A 22920-nucleotide genomic window follows, 5' to 3' on the forward strand; every position below is an offset into this window, starting at 1 on the left:
TTAGGGACATGATTTAGTGCTGGACTTGGCAGTGTTAGGTTTATGGCTGGACTCAATGATCTTAAGGGTCTTTTCAAACCTAAATGATTCTATGATTCTATGATTCCATGATTAATCACAGACTGTTTGCAGGACTGGGAAAGAAATTTAATATGATGAAGCCTCAGTTGACCAATATAAATCTATGTGATGATGCTCGCCTGTGTTCCAGGAATGTTACTGTGGCCAGAATCTATCACTGTTTATAGGTAGTTTAAATAGTATGGGTTATATTCATCCTGTAGACCTGAATCAAGTTAGGATGGGTTAAACCCCAAGCCTGGTAAGGCTCTCTTTCTTCAGAGAACAATTTACAAATCAAATGAAAACCTGAAACATTGTTTTGAACTGAAATCCAAATAATTTTGAAAACTTAAAAATATTTAATCTGTGTTTTTCTTCCTCATGTTTTCCATACAAAAAATGCACTTTTCAATGAAAAAAATCTTTATTCAAAAGATAATCTATGTATTAGCTAAAATAATTGCTCCTCGTTAAGCAAACTTCTCACTTCTTTGCAGTTGCTGAGCTCCTGGCTTCCCTCTTCCTTCCCAGTTGCATATGTGTTGTCATTTGCATTGAGTTTGTATGATGCAGAGAGCTCATGTCATCATCGCAACTGTTTTAGGGCTTCACTTAGGTCATTCTCTTCCTTGTCAACATTATTATTTTTAATCAAAATTAACAGTACTAACAGAAAGTGGGTTTTTTCCCCCCTCTTTCAGGTAAACAAAGGAGCACTTGAACCTGCTGTTTATTCCTGCTTCCTGGAGCTAAACCTTAGATTCAAGCAGGTGGCATTTTTTACATTTGGAGAGGCTCAACCTCTGCAAGCAATGGTTCCGGACACACTGGGAGGGGGTAAGGGCAGAAAACAGGACTGTGTTGCAAGAGCTGATTTCCATCCTTGGCCAGGGTGGTATCAGGCTGTTATTTACCCTCTCTGTGTCTATGTTTTCAGAACTATAAAATTCAGTAAGAAGCTGTGATCAGCTCTTCTTTACTTCCTTCAGTCAAAACCTCTTTCCTCCTCGTTCTTTCTTTTAAATGATCTGGGTTAAAAGAGGTCAGGCAGAACTTTTCTGCTTTGCACTGCCTTAGGATAGGAGAAGGCTTCAAACGGTGTCCATGGGACCCACTGGTGGTGTGTTGGTGTGCTCAAATCCATCAGTCTCCTGCTGTGATAAACACACTGGTCATTTACATGCAATCACTAGTCTGGTTCTCATTTGAAATCCTTTGAAGAAGTTTCTAAGCTTTATTTGCTGTAAAACAGAAACTCTTTTCTCTCACTGCCCCTTCTGCCTCTACCTGTCTGGTAGACTACTGATTTCTTGTCTTTAACCTTGATGTGAACTATGCCAGCAAGAATATAAATACATATTACTTAAATCCCGTTTGCATTAAGCTAACAGCAAAGTGTTGACAACATTAAGGAGGGAGAGAAACAGAGAGAGAGAACTTAAAAAATAAAATCTCCCATCAGAATGCAATTAACCTGCTGCTCACCTTCTCCTTTATGGACTGTCAGAAGGAAACTTTTGTGTATTTATGTCATGACAACATAACTCTTCTTTCCTTCTTCCTTGTCATAAATCGAGATCCAAATAGATTCCTGGTGATACTCAGCTGTTGAGTTCACTCTTGTTTTAAAAAATACCTGGCCCGCAGATCACTGAAAATTAGGAGAGTATTCCAAGGGAATATCACAATAGGCTTGTGCTTATTCTATATTTGTCCCTTGACGTTTGCTGTTGGGGGAGGATACTGTGGTAGACTAGATACGCTGTTAGGTCAACATTGTTCAGCTGCTGCTATGTTCCTGGGGGTTAGGGGAGCTTTCGCTGGAAGGACAGCAGCACGCTGATTTTGCTTTACATGAGTGTCTGCATCTCCTGGCAGTGGCTGGCTGCAGGACTGGGCCCATGTGAGTTTTGATTTCTAATAGAGGTGGCACATTATGTTTAGATGCTAAGTAAGTAAATGGTTCTGCAGGATCAAAATCCCATCTTTCCTACCCAGTGGTGGGGAAGGACTGCCAAATATGGACATATGTTCTCTTTTTAGTTCCAACGTTGAGACTGCAGAAAGGTAGAGTGATTGTGTGTACAATTCTGTGATTCTGCGATTCTGTAGCTGAAGAGAGCAAGGCAGATCAAGGCTGGTCTTTATATTGAGAAATCATTTGGATACATGAATTCATTTTTCTTATTCCACTGTTTCTGATCCTTTCTGTGTTTTTAAAAGTGTAAAGAGTTAAAACCGTTAAAAAAAGGAAATACACCAAAATAAACTAAAGTTCCTATGGGTTTTGTATGGCATTATTTCCCAGGTCCAGGTGAAGTCAAACACAGAACAGAAATGTTGCCTCTTTTCCTGAGGGCCTCCAATGTAAACATAAGAAAAGACATTATAGACAAATGCAATGATAGGAAAATACAGAGGGAAAGCATGACAGAATTGAGTAGGGGGTTCAGGAACTCAGGGTAGCAACATCTTCACCCCTCCATACATTCTATTTATTTATTATTTTCCCAAGCAATTTTCTCTAAAAATGCACATGCATAGAGGAAAAGTAATTTTCAAGATCCTTTTTTATAATAAAGCTGCCACATATCAGCTCACAAAACCTCAGAGAGCTCAGCTCGTTCTGCTACTGATGAGTTTATGAAGCTGAGGAAATAATTTAGCTTCATTTTCCTCCATTTCAGCTTGCACCAGTGGTCTGTTCTGGATAATTCTAGTATTTGTGTGTTGGTGAAAGTGTATCTCACCTATCTCCTGCTATGCTACATGGCTGTGCAGCACATAGGATGACTGTGTCCCAGTCCTTTGTTGTCATTGTAATGCTAATAATAAAAATAATAAACCATATGAAGAGCAACTGGTAGGAAAAGATGGAATTTTTGTATACTACAACACCATTTTCTGGGCTACTGATACTAAACTGGATTTTGACAGACAGAAATCAAAATAACATTAATGGTTCCAACAAAGCTGCACCAGTTTACATTACATAATATGTAACCTTACTCATTTAAAAAATCTTGAGCACACAGCTTTTGCAACTATGAATTTTTTTCTCATTTTTTCCCCCAAAGAGCCGGAAGAAAACTTACTGTCTACCAAGAAGAGATCTAACATATTAAATTAGATCACAGACCAAATATATTAGATCAACATCTGTGCTCCCAGAAGAGACTTGCTTACTGGCAATAATACAACCTGACAGCTTTAGGATCAATCATCTTATTAAAACTTTATTCTCTCTCTTTTTCCTCTCTCTCTCTCTCATTCCTTGAAGGAGCTTGGCAAAGTTTGTTTGTTTGTTTGTTTGTTTGTTTTTTCTACTTCAGAATTTCTCTCACTAATACTTCCATAAGAAATAGATTTGCCTGAAGTAGCTTACATTAATCTGGGACACAATAATGAATAAATATTTGGAATAAATAATGCATAATGTCTAAGTCTGATAATTATACTAATGATGACTGACATCCTCCTAGCACCTTCCAACCCCAAATCCCAAGGCACTTAATTGCATGACTACAGATTTGGGGGCTGGGGGAGGAGACGGGGAAAGATCCTGAGCTGCAGTAAGCTGTCAAAGCTTCTCTGATGTTGCTTGGGCCTCTTTACCATGCATGAAATCTGCTTTTGTTTACAGGACCTTCACTATTAGCTAAAAAATAGGATGCTTTTTATTATAAAAATGGCTCTGTAAAAGTATTTTTTTTTGTTGGTGGCTTACTGGGCAAAGAGATGTAAAAGGACAATACTTGGGAGAACTAGGAGGGCGGTGGGAGGGTGCACCACCTCTTGGAGCAGTCTATGCCACGATGATCCCCATTTACTGCAAGGACAGAGGCAGGTAGGGGACTAACAGAGAGCAGCCCCAGGGAAGGCAGCAGCTTTTGCCTAGGCGTGGGATAGTGCCTTATTGCATCCATCCCACTTTGCTTCTGTGCTGAAGAAAAGGGGGTGTGCCATGAAAAGTGGACATCTGGGATGAGGATCAGCAAATGAGACTTACAGGATGCTGCTGAGCTCTCAGTGTTGGGTGGAAGGGACAGCACGCTCCTGGAGATGCCCCCAGCTCTGGCACATTAACGAAGAGGTGTTGCACCATTCAACCTCATGCTCCTTCACAAACAGGGAGCAGTTCTTGCCATTGATGTCAATGGTCATGGGAGACAGGATTCAGTCCTGGTTCTTTTCTAATCAGCTTCCCCCAGACTTGATGTTCTCCAAATCCAAAGTGAAAGTGAGGGATAAAGGGATCAAGGAGTTGCAAACTGAGGCAGGACCCAGAGGATGCAATTTCATAAAAGCCACAATTGAAAAGAAGCTGCTGGCTTTTCGTCAGTATGCCTAAGGTGATTTGGAGGACATTTCCAAAAGCAGTGGTCCATCTTTCTGCCAGACTATCATTTTGAGCTCTGGCAGAGAGGGAAAAGCTACTTCATTTTTCCCTTTGAGGAATGACTGACTCCTGGCCACATTGCTCCAAAATTCAGTCCCACTGGAGAATTCAGGGTACCAGAACCTCTGGGCTCTACCTCCTGATGTAAAGCTCCTTCACTGTGGGTTGTTTTTTTTTTTTTTCTTTCTGCTGGCAGCCCTCACAAGTAAACACATTCTGTATAAGGATGGCAGGTGTTATAGTGGCTAGTGGTCAGAGTAACACCTGGACATCCCTTTCACATGGCTTGTTCAGCACTGTAAAATTTGTGGACCTTCTACAAGTACCATGGAAAGGATTGTGCCTTAGGTGGCAGGGATGACAAATATTTTAAAAGCCTGCTTTGTCCCCGATTGCATTCTAATGGAAGTTGAGAAGCTCCCAGATATTATACACTAAACCTATGTGTTTTGGAGTAGATCTGTAGAAGAGGAACACAGCAGGGACTTCTTCAGGAAGGTATACAGATTTATCCACAGGGTCATAGCCTTTGACGAGCCATATACATCCTCCATTTCATAAATGCTTCAGTGGGACTATTAACAAGAGGAAAGATAATACAATGATTTGCCTATATAAGCGTGGCAGACAGAAACACAATGTGCAGCTGGAGAGTGATAAGAGAGATTGATTTCTTTTTCCTGTTCCTGTTCACTTAATTTCTCTTGGATGGCAGCAGCAGTTCTGTTCATCGATACATCGCCTCTTTCTCCTCTTAGATGGGTGCAAATTTCCAACAAGCTTGAGCCTGCTGCAGGTAGATATAATGAATAATCTGCCTCTATGAAAAGAGAACTGACTTTGCATGAAAATCTGTTCTACGATCGTCAAGTTATTGGAGTATTTTCCATTTTTCTTTATACTCTTCACCAAGCTATAAGACTAAGAACATTGCTCTGTCATGCAACTGTCCTAATCAGCTGATGATTTGGAGAGATATGTGTCACCCACACCAATTTTTTTTTCTGCTGGCTCTTATTGTTGTGCTAGATATGGTGTTAAACACTTAACCACTCACACGATTTCTATGAAATCTCTGCTTGTGTTTAGGCGGCAGTTGAAGCAATGTCAACACAAGCATGATAAATTGGAGGTTTCTTCCAGAGCACTTGCACGTGCACACACACACAAAACCCCACTTAATTAGCAAGATGATAAACAAAACCAACCCCACAGCAGTCCCCACGAGTGTGTCAGTAAATTGCTTCAGGGTGAGAGAGCACCCTCCACATCAACTTCAGGATATCAGGGAGACTGGGGAGGTGCTGCCAGGCTGGGAGCATCTCCTGGGCTGGGTGTTGCCTCTGCGAGAGGAGCCTGCAGGGTGGCAACCCTCCCCTCACCCAAAGGGCAGGTCCTGCTGACCCCTGTCTGCTTGCTGCTGGGCTCCTGCAGCTCTCCAGGATTTGGTGCTTTACCTGAAAGCGGATCCTGTGAAATTACTCAAGGCGAAGCAGCTGGAGTTAATGCATTCTGCCACATGTGGGCTCACTCTGAGGACTGCCTGTGTCCCCCTCCAATTTAACTGCAAATTTTGAAATTCTGCTATAGGGACCGATGCCCCTTAGGGAGAAGGGAAACATTTGGGTTCTCTTGGGTGTAAGAAAGTTGCAAATAATAGTTTCAATTCTGTTTATCTTTCTGCAATCAATTTGGAGAGAAGGGCTTAGGAAACACCCATGCACAAGTTCCATTAGGAAATATGGCTTTTCCTTATGACTTTTTTCTCCCAATTTTTTACTATAATTGGAAATGTTAATTTATTTAGTATTTTGCACCCCTCCCACAATTTTTGCTATTGAGCACAACAGAAAGAGTGATACCTATAGGATTCAGCTGTTTTCTTTTTGTTTCCTCCACTTATGTATTTATTCAGCTGCCTTAACTTCATAAAAGGTAAGGCAAAGTAATTTTCCCTTTGTTGCCAAGGTGAGCTAAGATGCATCTTGATTTTTTTTGAATATGTATTTTTACATTAGCTTTGTCTGAAAGTGTAACTCTATTGATTTCAAAGGTTGTAAATCTAAACAAAATGAAATACAAGAAAAGAGAGGAAAAAAACAGCTATGAGGCTCATTCATAAAGCAGAATTTGGAGGCTGAAAGTGGTGGAGGGAAAAATCTTGAGGAGCACATATTCAAAAAAGGAAAGGAAAAGAGGAAAAGCAAAATATATGTTAAACCTCATGAGATAAAAATAACACAGTATTGGTAGGTTGTAAGTATATTTCTTTTAGAGGGATTTTAGAAGGATTGAGGCTGGACTGATGAATAATTTTCTCTGTGGCTTATCAGATAACTATTTCATATGCTAACTTTAGACAGTGTAATGTTCACATCCTCTGGAATCAAGGAAGTCTGGGCTGTCTTCACTCATCCTTATCACTTGCTGATTCAAATTATTTTATTAGGAGAATTCAGTGAAAATGAAAAAAGGTACACTTCTTTCTAAAGGAAATTTTTCTTCATAAGAACTTGAATAAATTTGCCACCACTAACAAGTTTAAATGTTTTATGTTACACACTATTTCTGAAGCAATATAGCAAGGTAGAAACACTGCCTTTTCTGGAAAGATCATCCACATACATTTGTCTTCTTACAGACACTTTTTTTCTCCCCCCTGCTGCATGCTGGGGTGAAGCTGGCTCTTTAAGTTGGTAGCAAGTTACAGAAGTAAGGTGGTAGGTTTGGTTTTGGTTTTTTTTTTTTTTTTTTTTTTTTTGGTAGTAGCTGTATCACAGTCACCTGTTGCTGCCTGCCTGCTTCTACCTAGTGAGTATTCTGTTTTCTTTTATGTTTGGCTTTTTTTTTTTTTCTTCATGGTGCTTGGGTGTTTCTTAGCATATTGCCCCAGAATATATACATATCTGACTGAGTTTGTTGTAGGATGAAATAAGTAACTGTTTGAAGTATCCTAGTTTACATAAGAAGCCTAAATCTTTCATCAAGAGTGAGAAAACTTTTTTTTTTTTAAACATTAAAGGCAGCTAGTACTTAAATATTGTGTGTAGTATGGTTTCTTTAAACAAGGCACTGAAATAAAAGGCATGGGTTCAGGAAAATGTATGTTGGACTTGTAAAACAATCCTGCAAAAGTTGAATTGTTTGTCTTGATAGGTATGTTTCAGACATACCTGTGCCTCCTAGGTAGTTTTTTATATGGATGTATATGGTTTCAGAGACTTCCTCTGTATTTTTAAGCTTCAGATGCTTTGAAGATGTGTTTTATACTATGCAATCCTACATTTGTGGTACAGCCCCTTCAGTCTTTCCTGAACTAGATATTTTTCCTTCTTTTTCCACTTCTTTTTGTCTCTTTCTTTAATTCAGATTCACAAAAGTTCATGCTTCTTATTGCTCAAGTATCTTTTCTTCTCTCTCTGTACTTTTTTTTTTTACAATTTTCTGTGTATATAATCCTGTGTTGTGGGTGGGTCTCAACTAATGAGCAGCCTGAAAATCTGAGTTCTTAGTTATAAATATTGCTACTTTTGAGGTATTTTTTTTTTCTTTCATCCTTCTTTTATAAATAGGATCAAGTATGACTGGGAAGCGATCTTACTTTTCTTTCCTACAAAAATATTTGGGAGGGTCACGTGGGCTTCTCAGAGGTTAATAAGTCACATAACTGGAATGAATTGCAAAAAGCAAAGAAATGATCATATCAACAGTGTCTACAGTTGTAACCTCATACTGGAGATGTTCAGCACTTTGCACCACTTACCTTCTTGTTTACTATATCATTTATATTAACTCTAATGATTTTCAGGCATACAATTAGTCTCTGCATGCAAGAAAATAACTGTTTCTTCAATTCTATGCTTTAAAATAAGTATCACCAAGACTCACTGTTGCCTCAGAACTAACTGTTCATACAAGTTTGATGCTTTCTGACTGTTACTGCTGTTAGTGTATTTACATCACAAATAAAGAATTCTAAAATGAGGGTTTAGACAGAGATATCTATGCCAGATGAATCAATTCCATGATGTTTTATGCTCCCTGTGTGGGTAATCATTCAGTGTCATTCTCTTTCGGTTTTTGTCAAGCATTACATTTTGTGTTTGCATTTGGCATGATGTTGGATGTTCACACCATTGCACTCTACTTCCCACTCCACTCCCGAAAATATGGTAGGATTTTTACAGTGATTTATTTAGCAGTTCACTGGGAACCTGACTCTTCAATTTTATCACTTGCTTTTCTTTCAGTTTTGTAAACTTAGTATTGCCTGAATACAGAGAAGGTTTTTGGCATTTAACATACAGAAAACTGTGCTTAAAATACCATTACCATTGTAACAAACCAATAAACCCTGAAGAATTCGTTTGAAAGGCTGAAATTATGTCCTTAATTTACATGCTTTTCCTTCTCTTTGTTAAGAACAGTGGTGATGAAGTGTCATCCTTAACTTTGAATTGCCCAGCATCTGTTGGTTTGTGGCACAGCCCAACCTTAACATTATTTAAATGTATTTTTGTGCATCTGAATATTAAATGGTGCCCTGAGGATTCAATCCAGCAGACAGGGCTATGGTAGTTATAAGGTTATAATTTCTCTTGTGCTCATTTTGTGTTCAAATGTCTATCTAACCAGTTTAATTTATTTAAAAAAAAGAAAAGGGGGAAGGGAATCCAGATTATATTTGCTGAAATATCATGGAGGTAGGGTTACCAATCTGTTTCGTTCCTTTAAACTTTCAAGCTAATTCCCCAGAGCAAGGATACTTTACATTTCTCACCGTGCCTCATGTCAGGTCTGCAAGTCGCATGGAGTTCATCTGTTCTTAGATTTGTTTTGGTTTTCCTTACAAAATGAACAGCAAAAACATATGCATATATAATATATGTATATGTCAGCTGAGGAACACTGAAAACTGAAATCAGTTTCTATCAGAAGAAAAAGGTGGAACTAATTTGAGACGAAACCCACTACAAATCATCTAAGCCTGTAAATGGTGGCAGCCTGCCTCTGTGTTAAGATTCTCAGTTCTCAAGCGCTGCCGTGACTTTGTATGGTGTTTACACAGGTTGAAATGGTGATAAATTCAGTAATCCTGTTCTAAATGGACAGACTGGATTGCTAAAATTTGGATTAAAAGTAGTATTAAAAAATAGGGCTTTTGAGAATGTGGGTTTTGGTTCATTTTTTAGGATTCACAGAGGTCATTTTTCAAAAGAACCCAGACAGCTTATTTAGGTGCTTTTTTTTTTTTTTTTTTTGAGAAAATATCTTCTGTTTTCAGCTATATGAGCTGCTTTAATAAAATGTGAGTAAAGTCTGTGTAAAAACTTAATGTTTTGTTTTACCCTTAGATTTCACGTCTGTGACACTACGTAACATTTTGTGATGTTAGAAAGACATTTAGAATCACAGATGCTTTGAAAATATTGTTTAGTTTTCCATTCTTGGGAATTATTCTTTTTTCTTTAAAAGACAGATGAATTTCTTGCAACACTTCAGGCATTCGTGCTTAGGAAAAAATGGATGCTGATACAATGTTGAAAGCAGTAAAAAAATTGGAGTTTTTCACTGCAAGTATTGCTTCTTTTGAATGCTTTTTCCTTCTTGCTCACCAGGTAACATCAGCTGGCTTCTTCTCAGGGCAACTTCTGGTTTTGTCAAGGGGAAGAATATGCCTTGCTGAAGCAAAGAAATAGGAGCAATCACATTCTTTCTTCACATTCTCTGCACTTACTCATGTCTCTTCCTCCTAATTTTTCATCTTTCATATGTAGCCTGGAGCAGATTCTCATCTATTTACAATAATGGGAAAAATATTGAAAAATAGTAGATCCTTTCCAAGCTCCATTAGCAAAGCAATATGATGCATGTTGATGAAAGGTGCTGACAGCCTCTCGTAACTCAGGTCTGGAGAATGGTTCCATAACCGGTGTCAGCTCCATTGCTCAAAGCTCACCCTTAATGCTACTGCTTAAGAAGGGCACATGAGGGACACCGTTCTTTGACTGGGCTGACACGGGCATGAAACCTGCAAGGAGCTTGATTTCACACCTCTTTCTCTTGTGCTGATTTCTTGTATGAGTGATGCCAGTGTCTTTGCAGGCAGAGAGTGCCTCAGGACCCCCAAGTACCGTATTTGGGCTTCTTCGATGTTTCTAAGCAGCAAGGACATATGAGCAAATCATAGTAAATGGTGGAACTGCTTCAGAAGGACACCTGCAGTCTCTTGAATCATCAGTGGTGTACTCTTGTTTACAGCTACTGTTGTCTCACCCCACATTGCTTTGTTAGACGCAATTTCTTTACAATTAGTGCTTTGGCTGATCTTGAGGAACCTCTTTGTGAGACCCATCTGAGGTGTGCTGATTGCTGGTGGTGTCCAAGGCTGTATCACTGCATGTAAACGTGTGCTTGGCTGAAAAATGTAAATCACTTGAGATGAAGTAGAAGAGCTGCAAGTGGAACATGTTTCCCTAGAATTATACAAGGGCAAACTGGTGAGGGCCAGTATGACACACAAGTACCTACACAAAATCAAATGCGAAAATAAGCTCTGGTTTCCAACATATCTTCATCCAGAAGAAACAGAGAAACAGACTTGAACAACAGTGTTTTTCATCCTACTTATGTTGTTGCTTTCCAAGGTGTTATTCTGATATGTGAGAATGATGCGCATAGCATAGCTGTCAAAATATCAAGGAAACACATCCAGGCAGTTGCTGAACATCTGCAAATCCCACTGAAGTTGGTGGGACAGGCAGCTGCCAAGCTGTAGCTCAGCTTCTTGAAGGGACTGACTACAGTGAGTAATAACAAAAGCAATTAAAAGTCACAACTACCTTGCAATGTCTATTTTAGGGAGATAGGTTATAGGTCATAGAAAATCAAGCTCCATTTCTTTACCGGAAATAAAATGAGCCTAGTTAACTGTTGCACACCAGCGACTATTCTCGTTGGTATCCAAAGCCTACGTAAGTTTTCTGCTTTTTTTGATTCATGGAACTTTTGGTGGTGTTGCCTCAATAGCAGTTATGCCGAGTTTTAAGAGCCTGATAGAAACTCTAATAAACACTTTTTTTTAAAGGATTCAGAAGGATCGTGCACAACTGTTAAATAAAGCAGAATCACTGAAAGAAATTAAATTGCTGTATTTCATGCCAACAGGGGACTGTAGTCAATGTTGACTCTGAAAACCTGGGTCCTAAATTTAGACCACTGCATCTGCAGGAGGTTAGCAAGTAGGCACTGAATTGAGATAATGAGTTTATGATTAAAAAAAATAAAAATCACCTTCCCTCAAGAAGGAGTTGCATGAGGGCCTTGAGGAACCCAGTGAAAGGCAAGTTGTGTGTAGCCTCTTAAAGTCTCTCTGATGATCTCTACCTCTGCCTCGGTGCATTACAGACAGGTATGTATTTGCAATATTTTGCAGTTTGTCTGCAGTGAGCTGCTCTTTCTCCAAGACCAAGTAGAGAAAATGACTCTGCTGGCTTCCAGTTCTTATTCATGAAAATATTTTACTTACAGAGGAAGAGGCTGCTTGATTCTTCCATAATTTTTTTATGTATAGATATGTTGACCAGTTGATAAATTACATTCACTTCCGATCTCATTCATTAGCACTTTAAGTAAATCCCATGTTGCTTTAGCCATTTTTGTCTTTTGGAAAAATGTAAGTGGTGATTTTGAAGAAAACATAGGTGTTTGTGCCTCTGGTCACTTTGCAAGCCTTTCAGCAAGACTTTTGCTTCTCATTCACACAGAAGGTCTTGGTTATGAAATACCTGTTTGGGACGCCCTTTTGGAATTCTCCTGTGGGGCAAAGGAGGACTGCAAGAGTCATCTTCTAGCTTCATTCATGAAGTTCTCCAAAGAATTTCAATTTTAGAATGACTTTGCATGACTCTTCATGTGATTTCTGATAATGCTTTATTCTACTAGTTTTAAGACCACACTGCATAGAACAAAAAATACTGCATCAGTTATTTTATTGATGGATGCTGTTGATGTGCTGGAAACTTGGAGAATAGAACTGATCTTTTGACTAACTTTCCCTTTGTATCTGTCTTTAAGACCAGCCTCATAAAGTAGGCAACTTCAGGAGCAGTGCATAAGCTTCAAACAGATGGAATCATCTTTGTGTTACATTTTCTTTGAACTGTCATGTCACTGTCTCCTTTGTGGTTTTTTTGTTGTTGTTGTTTTTTGTTTTCTTTTTTCCTTCTCTTTGTTTCTCTTTTCTGTCTCAGGCCTTTCAAATTCTTCACCTTTGAGTTAAAATGACCTGTGTGTAGTTTGTAGTGTGAACACAGAATTTCATTTACATTTGGCACTTAATCAACGGGCAGCAAAGCCCAATGTCAAATTAACACTACTTTGTTGTAGAACAGCACAGGAAAAGACAAAGTGTATTTTCTTTAAGTTTGTGTGCAAATCTTCTGCCCAGACGTTCCTGAAACTGTATGTATATGTGTGTTTGGAGGCAGGTTGCCTTTATTTCGTTACAAAATATGCCTTTTTTTTTTTTTTTTTTTTTTAAGTAACATTAAATGCTAGGAGCATCACCCTCAGAACAAATGAAACAGTCAGTGTTTGGTGGTTGGTTTAACATCCTCTTTCCATTATGGCCTGAGCCTATCCTTCAGAAGATACCTGGTCTGGGTGTTGCCTTGTATTGAGGATAGACACGACACTAGTAGAGCTGCTGCTGTTAGCGGACTGCTGCCTGGCTGCTTTCTCTTGTCTTTAAGTGGCTTTGGATCCCAGACCCCAGGAAGCATATGTCACATCCTTGTGTTCAAAATACAGCATATGTGCACGCACACACACAAACACAGCATGGGTTCATGTGACAGTTATGGTGTTCTGATAGTTACCATGGAGATACAGCAGTTTCCCATGGCTTCTCTATACGGAGCGTTTGGATGCAACAGTCTGGCAGCTCAGTAGCTCTGTAAAAGGAGAGTTGTTTTGCCATGTCAGATATTTTGTCACACTTCTCTGGAGGAGAGCTTTGGATTTGGACTTGTAAAACATGGAAGTCGGCATCATCTCTCTAGTTATCTATGCCTATGTGTTGACTCCCCTGGAGCAGTCAGGCCCATGAGTAAGCTTTGTATGTAAGAAAACACTACTGCAAACATGCGTGCTCACCATAGACGAAGGCTGAGGGAAGCTTGCTTTATATTCTAGAAACTTACACTGTAAGAAAACAAGGAAAAGACTAAGGGCAGCAGGAAACAACAGAGTGTATTCAGTTATTAAAAACCTACGGGCATCATGGGTGGTGATTTTGCCTTTTAGAAAGATGTGGAGTTATGCAACTAAATTTCATATATGCTTTGGAAAAATATGAATGTTGATTTTCAACAAGAGATTGTCTATTTGGTGTGACAGATCTTGCTGTTCTTTTCCAATTCCTTTCCTAGAGCTCCGGCACATCACAAAGTTGAAGCATTGATTAAGCAAGATATTAACAATTTAAAGGCTAAAAAGCTTTCTTTTCCTAAAGACAAACTATTCGGAGCCAGTAAGATACTTACAAGGATTTGTCTAGAATTAATAAGTTCAAGAAAATAATATTGTTTTCAATTACTTTCAAGGTTGGAGGAGAAACTTTATTACTGTCTAATTTGATCTCTGGTTTAATGCATTCCATGTATTTTTACCCTATAACTTCTATTTGAGTTATGCCATATATTTGAGACAGCTTTTAGCTTTGATTCAACAGTTACAGATAATGAAGACTTTACCACATCTATTAGTAGTTTCTTCTAATGGCTAATTACTTTGCTGTTAACAGTGTGTTCTGTAACTTTACTTGATGATTTTTTTTTTTTGTCTAAGTTTCCAGCTATTGGCTCTTATTATCTTAAGAACTTGACCTGTCAATTGTGGGCAAGTTGCTTTATAACACTATATTGGTTAAATGGTATTGAGAGACTTTCTTTGTTTCTGCTGCTTTATACAAATGTTGGCTTGTCCTCTAATAGTTCTCACAGCACTTCTGTGATTCTACTCCAGCCTTGACACCCAGCATGGTTCCACAATAGCCCTAGGCAGCACCACAATAGCCCTAGGCCCTTCTTCTGGTCCCCAGCGTACTTGTTATGATATCATGCCAATTCTTTTATCTATAGCATCATGCTGTGGGGTTCTTGTTTTTTTTTTTTTTTTTTTTTTTTCACCAAATCTTACTCAGATAACTAGTTGCCTCTGGGATTCTGATAAAATGTTGTGCTATTTTGGGGTTCACCCAGATGCCTTAATGTGAAATCTGTCATGTGAAAATACATGTTTGAAGACGCAAAACAATTGTGATGAGAGTCCCCTTCTCCCTAAATGTAAAATAAGGTTTAGTAGAATTGGTGAAACACTCAGATTTCTGCATAAGTACTATGTTATCCCAAGGCTCTGTAACTCTCTTCGTCTCTTTTGAGCCTCCCACCACAAGTAACTTTTTTCAGATACTATTCTTTAAAAATATAATTATCCAAACACTCACCTTAGGGTAAGCTGACCCAGTGGTTCTGTGCATTTAAAACCATTAAATCTCTGCTAACATATCCATTAGAAACGAATGAAATAATGATGTGGATGAAGCTAAACCAAAGCACACAATTAATTAGATTTCATTTTCTATTGTGATGGATTCCTGGAGCTCTGTGGGCACTGACCAAAGATACATTTGCTTTTCTCATATAGGGTAATTGGATTACTAGGTAGTATGAGTCTTTAATCTTTGCTGATAGAGTGAGATAAGTGTCTGCTAAATACACTGAGCAAACAAGAGTAGCTTAAGAAAAGAAGTGACAAAAAAGGTGTCGTGAATATAGAGGCTTAAGCAATATTTCTTCTGGTGATGGAGAGGAAAAAGCTGTTCTGTTGTCACTTGGCTGGTTAAACATACAGTGACGACAGGGCTGCTTCTCTGCACACTTTAATAATGTCTCCCTGTATGCACTGAATTTTGAAATGGGGTGTCTCCTTTAGGTGTCTGCATAAGTGTCTTTGCTTTTCAGTCTGAAAATACTTGGAAATTTTTCTCTGTGAGAAACTCCAAAATATAGACTGGAAAAATTGAGGAGTTGGTAGTCATTTCTAGGGTTGAAAATGGACATCAGTTTTTCATCCTGTGATCAGGAGTGAAAATACAGTGTGTGCTTTGGTATTTTGGGGGTGGGGTAGGGGTGTGTGGTTTATTTTTTAAGGTATTGGAACATAAATAGAAATATGACAAAAATAAAATTACTTCATAATTCTAGTAATTCATCCTACCAATCACCACCCTAAAAAAAAAAGCAACGCCACTCATCTGTGACTAGTCATAGACCTGCATTCAAGCAAAAACAGAGCATGAAAATAGAGAAAAGATTATGGGCTGTGCTGTTTGGTGGGGGAAAATAAATAAATTGGGGTTGTGCTGGTTTGAGATTGGAAGCAATTTCCTGTGGAAGACCTTTCCTCCCAACCTGTAATTTATGCCCTGCTTGAATACTGAGGCAGAACCTGATCTCTTTTGAATACCTGAGAAGCACAGGAGGAAGCAGAGATGTAATTCCCAGCTGTGGGAAATAGATGCTGAGATCCGAGAGCCTCTGCAGAGCTCCAGGGCCATCCTACATAGCCAGAGAGGGGGGCTTTCAAAGAGACAGCGTGTGGCCACCTTCTGTCCACCTTCCCTTAAAAGCCATCTGAGCTGAGTGTTTAACTGGTCTGTGGTATTTGGAAAACCTGGCCCTTCAAGGAGCAGGTCTGGAGTACTAAACAGGTTGAACTCCAGGAAGTGGGCAGACCACCTCCAGAAGTATCGATGTCCTGATGTCCTGTCATGAAGGCAGCTCTGGGCTGTGGATGAGCTCAAGGGGTGGCTCACGTCCTGGGGGGTCAGATTGCTGCCAATTATCAATTCAACAGGGATTGCCAAATTCACGTGTTAAAGCTTGTTTAAGCTTGTTTGAATAGGCACCCTGAATTTGCTCCATTTTAGGAAAGCCAGCAATAAAGAGCTAACATCCAGACCAGACTCTAGGGTCCAACTTCCCCTCTTTCTGGGCCATTTTGTGGCTGTAGGATTCTGGGAAACATGCAAATATATCCTGAACTGTTTCATAAATGCCAGAGAGGTCAATCTTCTTTCCTTGCTGTTTCATGAGGAAGTGATTGATGCTTGGCACTTCTGTATAATAATAAAACATTTCCAAAGTTTATGGTCAATAAATTTGTGCAATAAAAAATGCATCCCAATGCTATTATAGTTCATACTTCCACTTCAATAACTTTGCAGGCTAAGATAAAGTAACTTTTGGTCATGCTTTTTTCCTTTTCAAAGAGCAAAGACACTGAAATTTCTTTAAGCTAGTGCATGTTAAGGTTAGTGTCTCCTTCAACTAGTGATTTCTGCTGTAATCAAAACTGTGATTTTAATTTGAATTTTCTATGAGTCTTTGCAAAATAGTGTGGTCTGGGACTTTAAGTGCGTGGCAAATATTCTCATGTTGGGTTTTTTTTCTGGACACGTCTGAATACACCTGTATTTTTTTAGTGAAGTACCACACAAAACTGGCTTTCTGATCAGATATCTCTTCATGAAGCGTTTTGACATCTGTAATCTAACCCAAAATATAGTGCAATCACTGGATAAGTCTTCACTGCCTCTACCAATATTTGAATAAAAGCTTCAGGTAAAGAGATGCTATAAAAGCACTCACCTTTCTTCAAGGCATAGAGTTTATAAGGTCTTTGTTTTTCTTTGTTCTTTTGTTTTCTTTTTTGTTTTGTTTTTTTGCTGGCAGTCTCTCTTTTTTTTTTTTTTTTTTTTTTTTTTTTTTTTTCCCCCCTGACTTTGGATTCAGACAGCAACAGTAAATGGGGCTGGTAGAGGAGAAGGCTCCAGTCCTATTTCCACTGAAATTATGATGTGGGTTTGTGTTAAGAACCATGCAGGCTCCTAATTGTTCATGTGAGGGATATAAATAGAGGTCAGAGACCAGGTTAATGTGATTTTCAGTCATAGAAATCCCTAACTGTTCCAGACCCACATTTCACCTAGCTTTAGAAATTAGCATTAAAAGTTTTAAAGAGCCTTTGTTTTCCTTTTAAAACCTCCTATCACTTTGTTTGAGACTTTTGGATATGTTAGGCAACGTTTTGTCTTTGCTGTTTTCCATGCAGCCATGATAGTTAGGCATCAGTTCAGCCGCCAGAGCATAAATGCAGAGATAATGGCATAACCAGGCTCCAGCCAACATTGCAGAACAGGTGTAGTTATCCTGCAGGTCCTGTGCCATACCTGCTGGCCTCATCTGGGGCACCTTAAAGGGTCTGCAGTAACACTATATCTACCTGTGTGTAGACAACTGAATTGACATGTTAATGTTTGCTTTTGCTTCCTTTTGAAAATGTGAGGAAAGAAATAAAAATAGTCTGGACTGAAAAAGCCCTGAATTTCCCTTCAATATTCATTAAAAAAATGAACAATTTTTTTGTGTTTTTCTTGATTTTACCTCTCTTTTCTCCCAAAACTGAAAATTTTGATTAAGAAGAGGTTTAGAAGATGAACTAGCAGAGAACAGAAGCTACTCACTTTTTTTCAAGTCCATCTTGTAAGAAACTATTCTCTAAAAACTCATTCTGAAAGGTAGTTTCAAGGAATTTGTTCCCCATAGCAGATATTAGGGATGTATATTATTCTGGGATATTTGCCTGTTTGGGAATGCCTGTCTCTGCTAAGTTTTGCAGGGTTGGTGGAGTGATGGTGGGGAGACACAGGAAAAACAAAGAAAAATTAGAATTGAGACAGGAGGAAGGTGTCAGTGGTCAGGACATCAGACTTTGCTTGACAAAGGATTCATCTTGCCAGGCTAAGTTTAACCTAATTATCCAGGGTCCTCCTGCAAAAGAATAATAATCTCCAGAAAACAACTTCTCCCATCATCCTAAGAAAGGTGTCTACAAAACTGGAGGCCATGTGAAACTGATCCTAACTTATCTCTTTGCCTTTCTCTCAAGTTGACTATGTGAGATGAAAATTATGACTTAACACCTTTGCTTTCTGTTTTTGATAAAACTTTAAACATTTTTCTTCAAACAGTCTTGTCAGGAGATGATATGTGACCTCTGCTTTCTCCTCGTGCCTTCTGTCTCATTTCTGCTGTCCTCATGGATGCTGATGGCATATGATGTAGCTTTTTCTACCCAAAAAATGTAGAATCACATTTCTAGACCTGTCCAGCCATGTGCAATAGCTCATATCTCTGACTTCTAGCTTTTTCTTCTCACTCCATAAAGGCCAGGGCAATATTTTGTGCATTTAGGCAGTCCTTCAGCCTCACTGCAGCTCTGGCACCCCAATTTGTAATCTATTACCAGCTGCTGTCCCCCTTCTGAACTGCCACACAACAGCAGCCTACAGGGAAAATTGATGCCTTCAAACTCATCCATGAATGCCAGGGATTAATTTAGGCACAGAAAGCTAGTTCATAAGGAGTCCTCTGTGTTCACGTATAAAAATACTCCAGCAGATTTGCAGCTATTGAGGAGCGAGTTTAAAAGAAGAAAACACGGCAATTGATGGCCAAAAGGAGACTGCATAGGGGAGAAAATACACGGTCACTTGTAAGCTGCAATCTGCTGAAACCCAGAGGGTTCTTTTAAGTTTGTCTTTTCTCTGATCTGTGTTTGTTTATTCCAGCAGAACATGTTTTTGTCCGGAAGATATTTTGTGCCTCAAATAAAACATACAGCTTTGCACAAAGAGCTCTCTATTTTAAACTGGTATCAACCATTTATGAAGTTCATTGTGGAAACTGCACAAATAGAAATGTAAAGATTCCAGCTTTTGAGAACAGGCTTTTCTCTTTGACTGGGGAGGTCATAGTATCTGTCTCTTTTCCTTCTAAAACTTGCATATTGCCAGTAAAAGAATTTGAGACCTCTTTCTAGCAGAGAGCAAAGATAGGATAATTTTTACGTCCCTGGACTTAAAGCTACTCGTGACCTTGTTCCGTGAACTGTTACTTTTAGGCAAAGAACTGGGGCTTAAATTAGAAATATTTTTCTTTGTATAGGTCCTCTCTTTGCTCCATTTATTCTATTAAGTCAAACTGAATATCGCCACAGAAACAGAACCACACTGTGTGCGACACTATAAACACACAATAAGCTACGCTTTCTGTGCTGAAGAAGCAAGTAGGCCAAATAGACCAGAGGACAAAGAGGAGGAGTAAAGACTTAGAGAGGAGGACTCCCTTTGTAAGTGCTGGGAACATCAAGTTCTGAGCTTGTTCAAGGTCACTCAGGAGCTGTGCACCAGAGATGAGATATAACCAGGCTTTCTGAATCTGAAGCCAGCATTGCAATCACTAAAATATCTCTTCACCCAGAAGTTTGCAGTCACTTGACATTTGTGTTAACGCCTGACATTTGACTTCAGCGTTTCAGCTTTGATAAGGCCACACTGGCTTCAGTTAAGATGAAAAGAGTTTGTTTTTTTTTAAAAATAAAAACAAAAAAGCAGGGGACTATTTGTTTTGAAGGCTTCTCCATGGTATGTGAAAAGAGCTCTGCCAACTCACTTTCACTGTATCAGAAATGATCTGAGTAAAACCTTAATATAAGTATAGAGCCTCAATTGATTAATATGATCATTGGTTGCGTGCACTGCTAATTGAGACAAGGGAAGCATCTTGGCTTTCAGCATGAGTAGTTTAGGGAAATATTTGCCAACGAAAATCAGGAGTGTTTCTATACTTTTTTAGATTCATTTATGGTAGAAATCAACTAGCATTATGCCAATACTTGGCATGTGATAATTCTGGAGAATCAGTCTGGAGAACATGGGACTTTGGAAATGTTAAGAGAAAGTAACAGATCAAGGTGGGCTAATCTAACCTGAAGGTCCAAGCTATTATTATTATTATTACGACCAGTAGGGTCTGAGCATTTTCAGAGAATCCAGGGTTGGCTTGTGTGGGTTTGATCTGTGGGATATGCCATCACAGTTTTTAGAGGGGCGCTTTCTTTCCATGATCTTAATGTCTTTCTCATGTGCTGCCCAGTCCTTTAGGGCAGGGAAAGGGGGTGGGAGGAAAAGCAGAAATAAGGCTGCACCTACAAGACATACAGCTTGTGCAGACGTATCACTGCTGGGTAAAGTTACTGGAAGAGGCCACCTTGTGGAAGCCAATAACACAACTGCACATTTCTGCAAACCACTGGCTCATGAGCAGAGGGATTTTTTGGTTTTGAGGCTGATTATTAGCTATTACTGACTGGGGGGTGGGGGGGGGAAGAGCCCCTTTTTTGAGGCTTCGGTCAGTGCAGCTTCGTGGGGTGACATACAGACTGCTTAAATTGTAGCGTTTAACCCTAATGGAGGCAGACAGCTTTGCAATTTCAATATTTTCAAGAATATCTCCTTCTCTGTCTTTCTCTCCCTTCCCTTTTCTTGTACCCAACTGCCAATTCCCCAATAACTACTGGGAATCTGTTTATTTATAATAGGTTTTAGAGTGGCAGCTTGTCATAATACCAGCGATGGTTCTCCAGGTTTCTAATTTGTTACTTGTTTTTCTAATAGTGCTTGCCTTTGCTTCTGCTCTTTTCAAATACTCTCATTGCTGCTAATTGTCTGTTTGGATTATATTCAGAAAATTATTGTTATTATTTTTAACTATGTACTCAAAGTGACTTCCCTGCTTTTATAGAACAAAGGAAAAAGGTTGGGACAAGCATCTATAAGCAAAGAATATCTGATATGTACCAAAAATGACATTAAAAAGGAAGTCAATAACATGTCCTGTGAACACACAGGTCCTGCCAAGGTACATACATACCCAACTTGGAGCAAAGCCACAATATAGAGGCAGGATATGGGATACACTGGCAATCTGGGATGTAGAGTGCTCCCGTGTGTTTCAGAGGGGGGTATGTTACATGTACCTCTTGTTTTCCCATGGAATTTTCCTTGTGTTATCATTTTGACACATCACGTGTGTCTGGTGTGATGGTGTGACTGGTGGACAGGGCTTGGCTTGAATAGGCCAAAGCCGAAGAAGGCAAATAGTTTATAGGGCAACATTTTAACAGGTAGGTTAAACAATGAATCGCAATGTTTGTGTTTGTTTTCTTTGTTAAAGTGGAAACGTAAAACACCCATAACCCTACAATGGGATTAGTGCCAGATTGTTTTCAGAACCTAAAAAAACAGAAACGTGGCACAAAACATATTAGTAATGTTGGTGTATGTTTTTCTACCTGAAACGGAAGACTAAACTGAGAGGTCTTGTTAAAAACACATAATCCGGTGCAAAACAGTTAAAATAACTTTTTTAAACATGTTTGAAGTGATCAAATAGAATAGGAGAGAGGGACCTGGTTTTTACTTGAGAGGAAACATGTCAAATGAACTGTGAATAAGCTTGGTGATTTTTCCATTTGGGGAGGCAGAGACAAGTTGTTTTTAAAGTACCTAAATGAGGGTTGAGTGGTTATATGACATCTAATAAATTAAAGGAGTGACAGCCTGTCTCCTGAGTGATTCCTTGCAGTCACCCCTGTTGGGATCCTAGGTGGGGGGGAAATTTTGTGTCTTTCTCCTGCCTGGCATAGCAGCAAAGTATTACAGCAGAACCCAGAAAAACAGACCAGTAATGTAGCAGAGCCTCCAAAAAAGAGAAATCAAACAAAAGATGCGCTCAGCAAGAAATCTGATGGGTAATGGCACATGATGCCTCATCATTGTGTAGAGAGGACGAAGAGTTGTTAGTCTGAAAACATCCTATGTTAACACAGCTTGTAAATCAGTGTGCTCTCAATGAAAGGAATGGTGGGTAAGCTAGTGTTAATGTCAGATTTATGTTTAACGTGCACTGAGGAAATCAATACAAGGTAACATTGTTTGCATAAGGTAAACAGATTTCTGGCATGCTTGCTGCTTTTGATTATCCAAAATCATGTACGCAGAGCTGTGAGTTTGCACTGCATTGTACAAACCAGAGGGTAGTTCTCCTGTGCAGAGAAACCAACACATTTCAATAAAGCATGAGAAAGAGCTTAGAGCCAATTTTCCCTGTTGCTTGGCACAGGGGTAGGGGCTGCCCTTTACAACAGGCTGTTTCTTTGGTCTGAATCTTACTCGCTTGCACGCCAACTTGTTCCTGGGGCAGTCTCTTTAACTCTGCCAGGAAAGTGTAAACTGAATTCTCTGTATGGAGGAAGGAGTGTGTGGGAAATCCTAGACACAGCCAAAATAAAGGACTTGCAAGAACCTGTTCTCAAGGAAAAAGGTGCATGTAAGGATGCTCAGAATGTTCCTTTCTTTGCCGTGCAGTTAGATCTGAAAGGACATATGCAAATCTAGGCAGAAATAGTATTTGATCCCAACTGGACTGATTTTAAATGCTTTTTGAAATCCTAATCCGTTCTCTCATCAGTGGCTGAAATTTTCATCAGCT

The sequence above is a fragment of the Mycteria americana genome, chromosome 9, assembly GCF_035582795.1.
Source record: "Mycteria americana isolate JAX WOST 10 ecotype Jacksonville Zoo and Gardens chromosome 9, USCA_MyAme_1.0, whole genome shotgun sequence".
NCBI lineage: Eukaryota > Metazoa > Chordata > Aves > Ciconiiformes > Ciconiidae > Mycteria > Mycteria americana.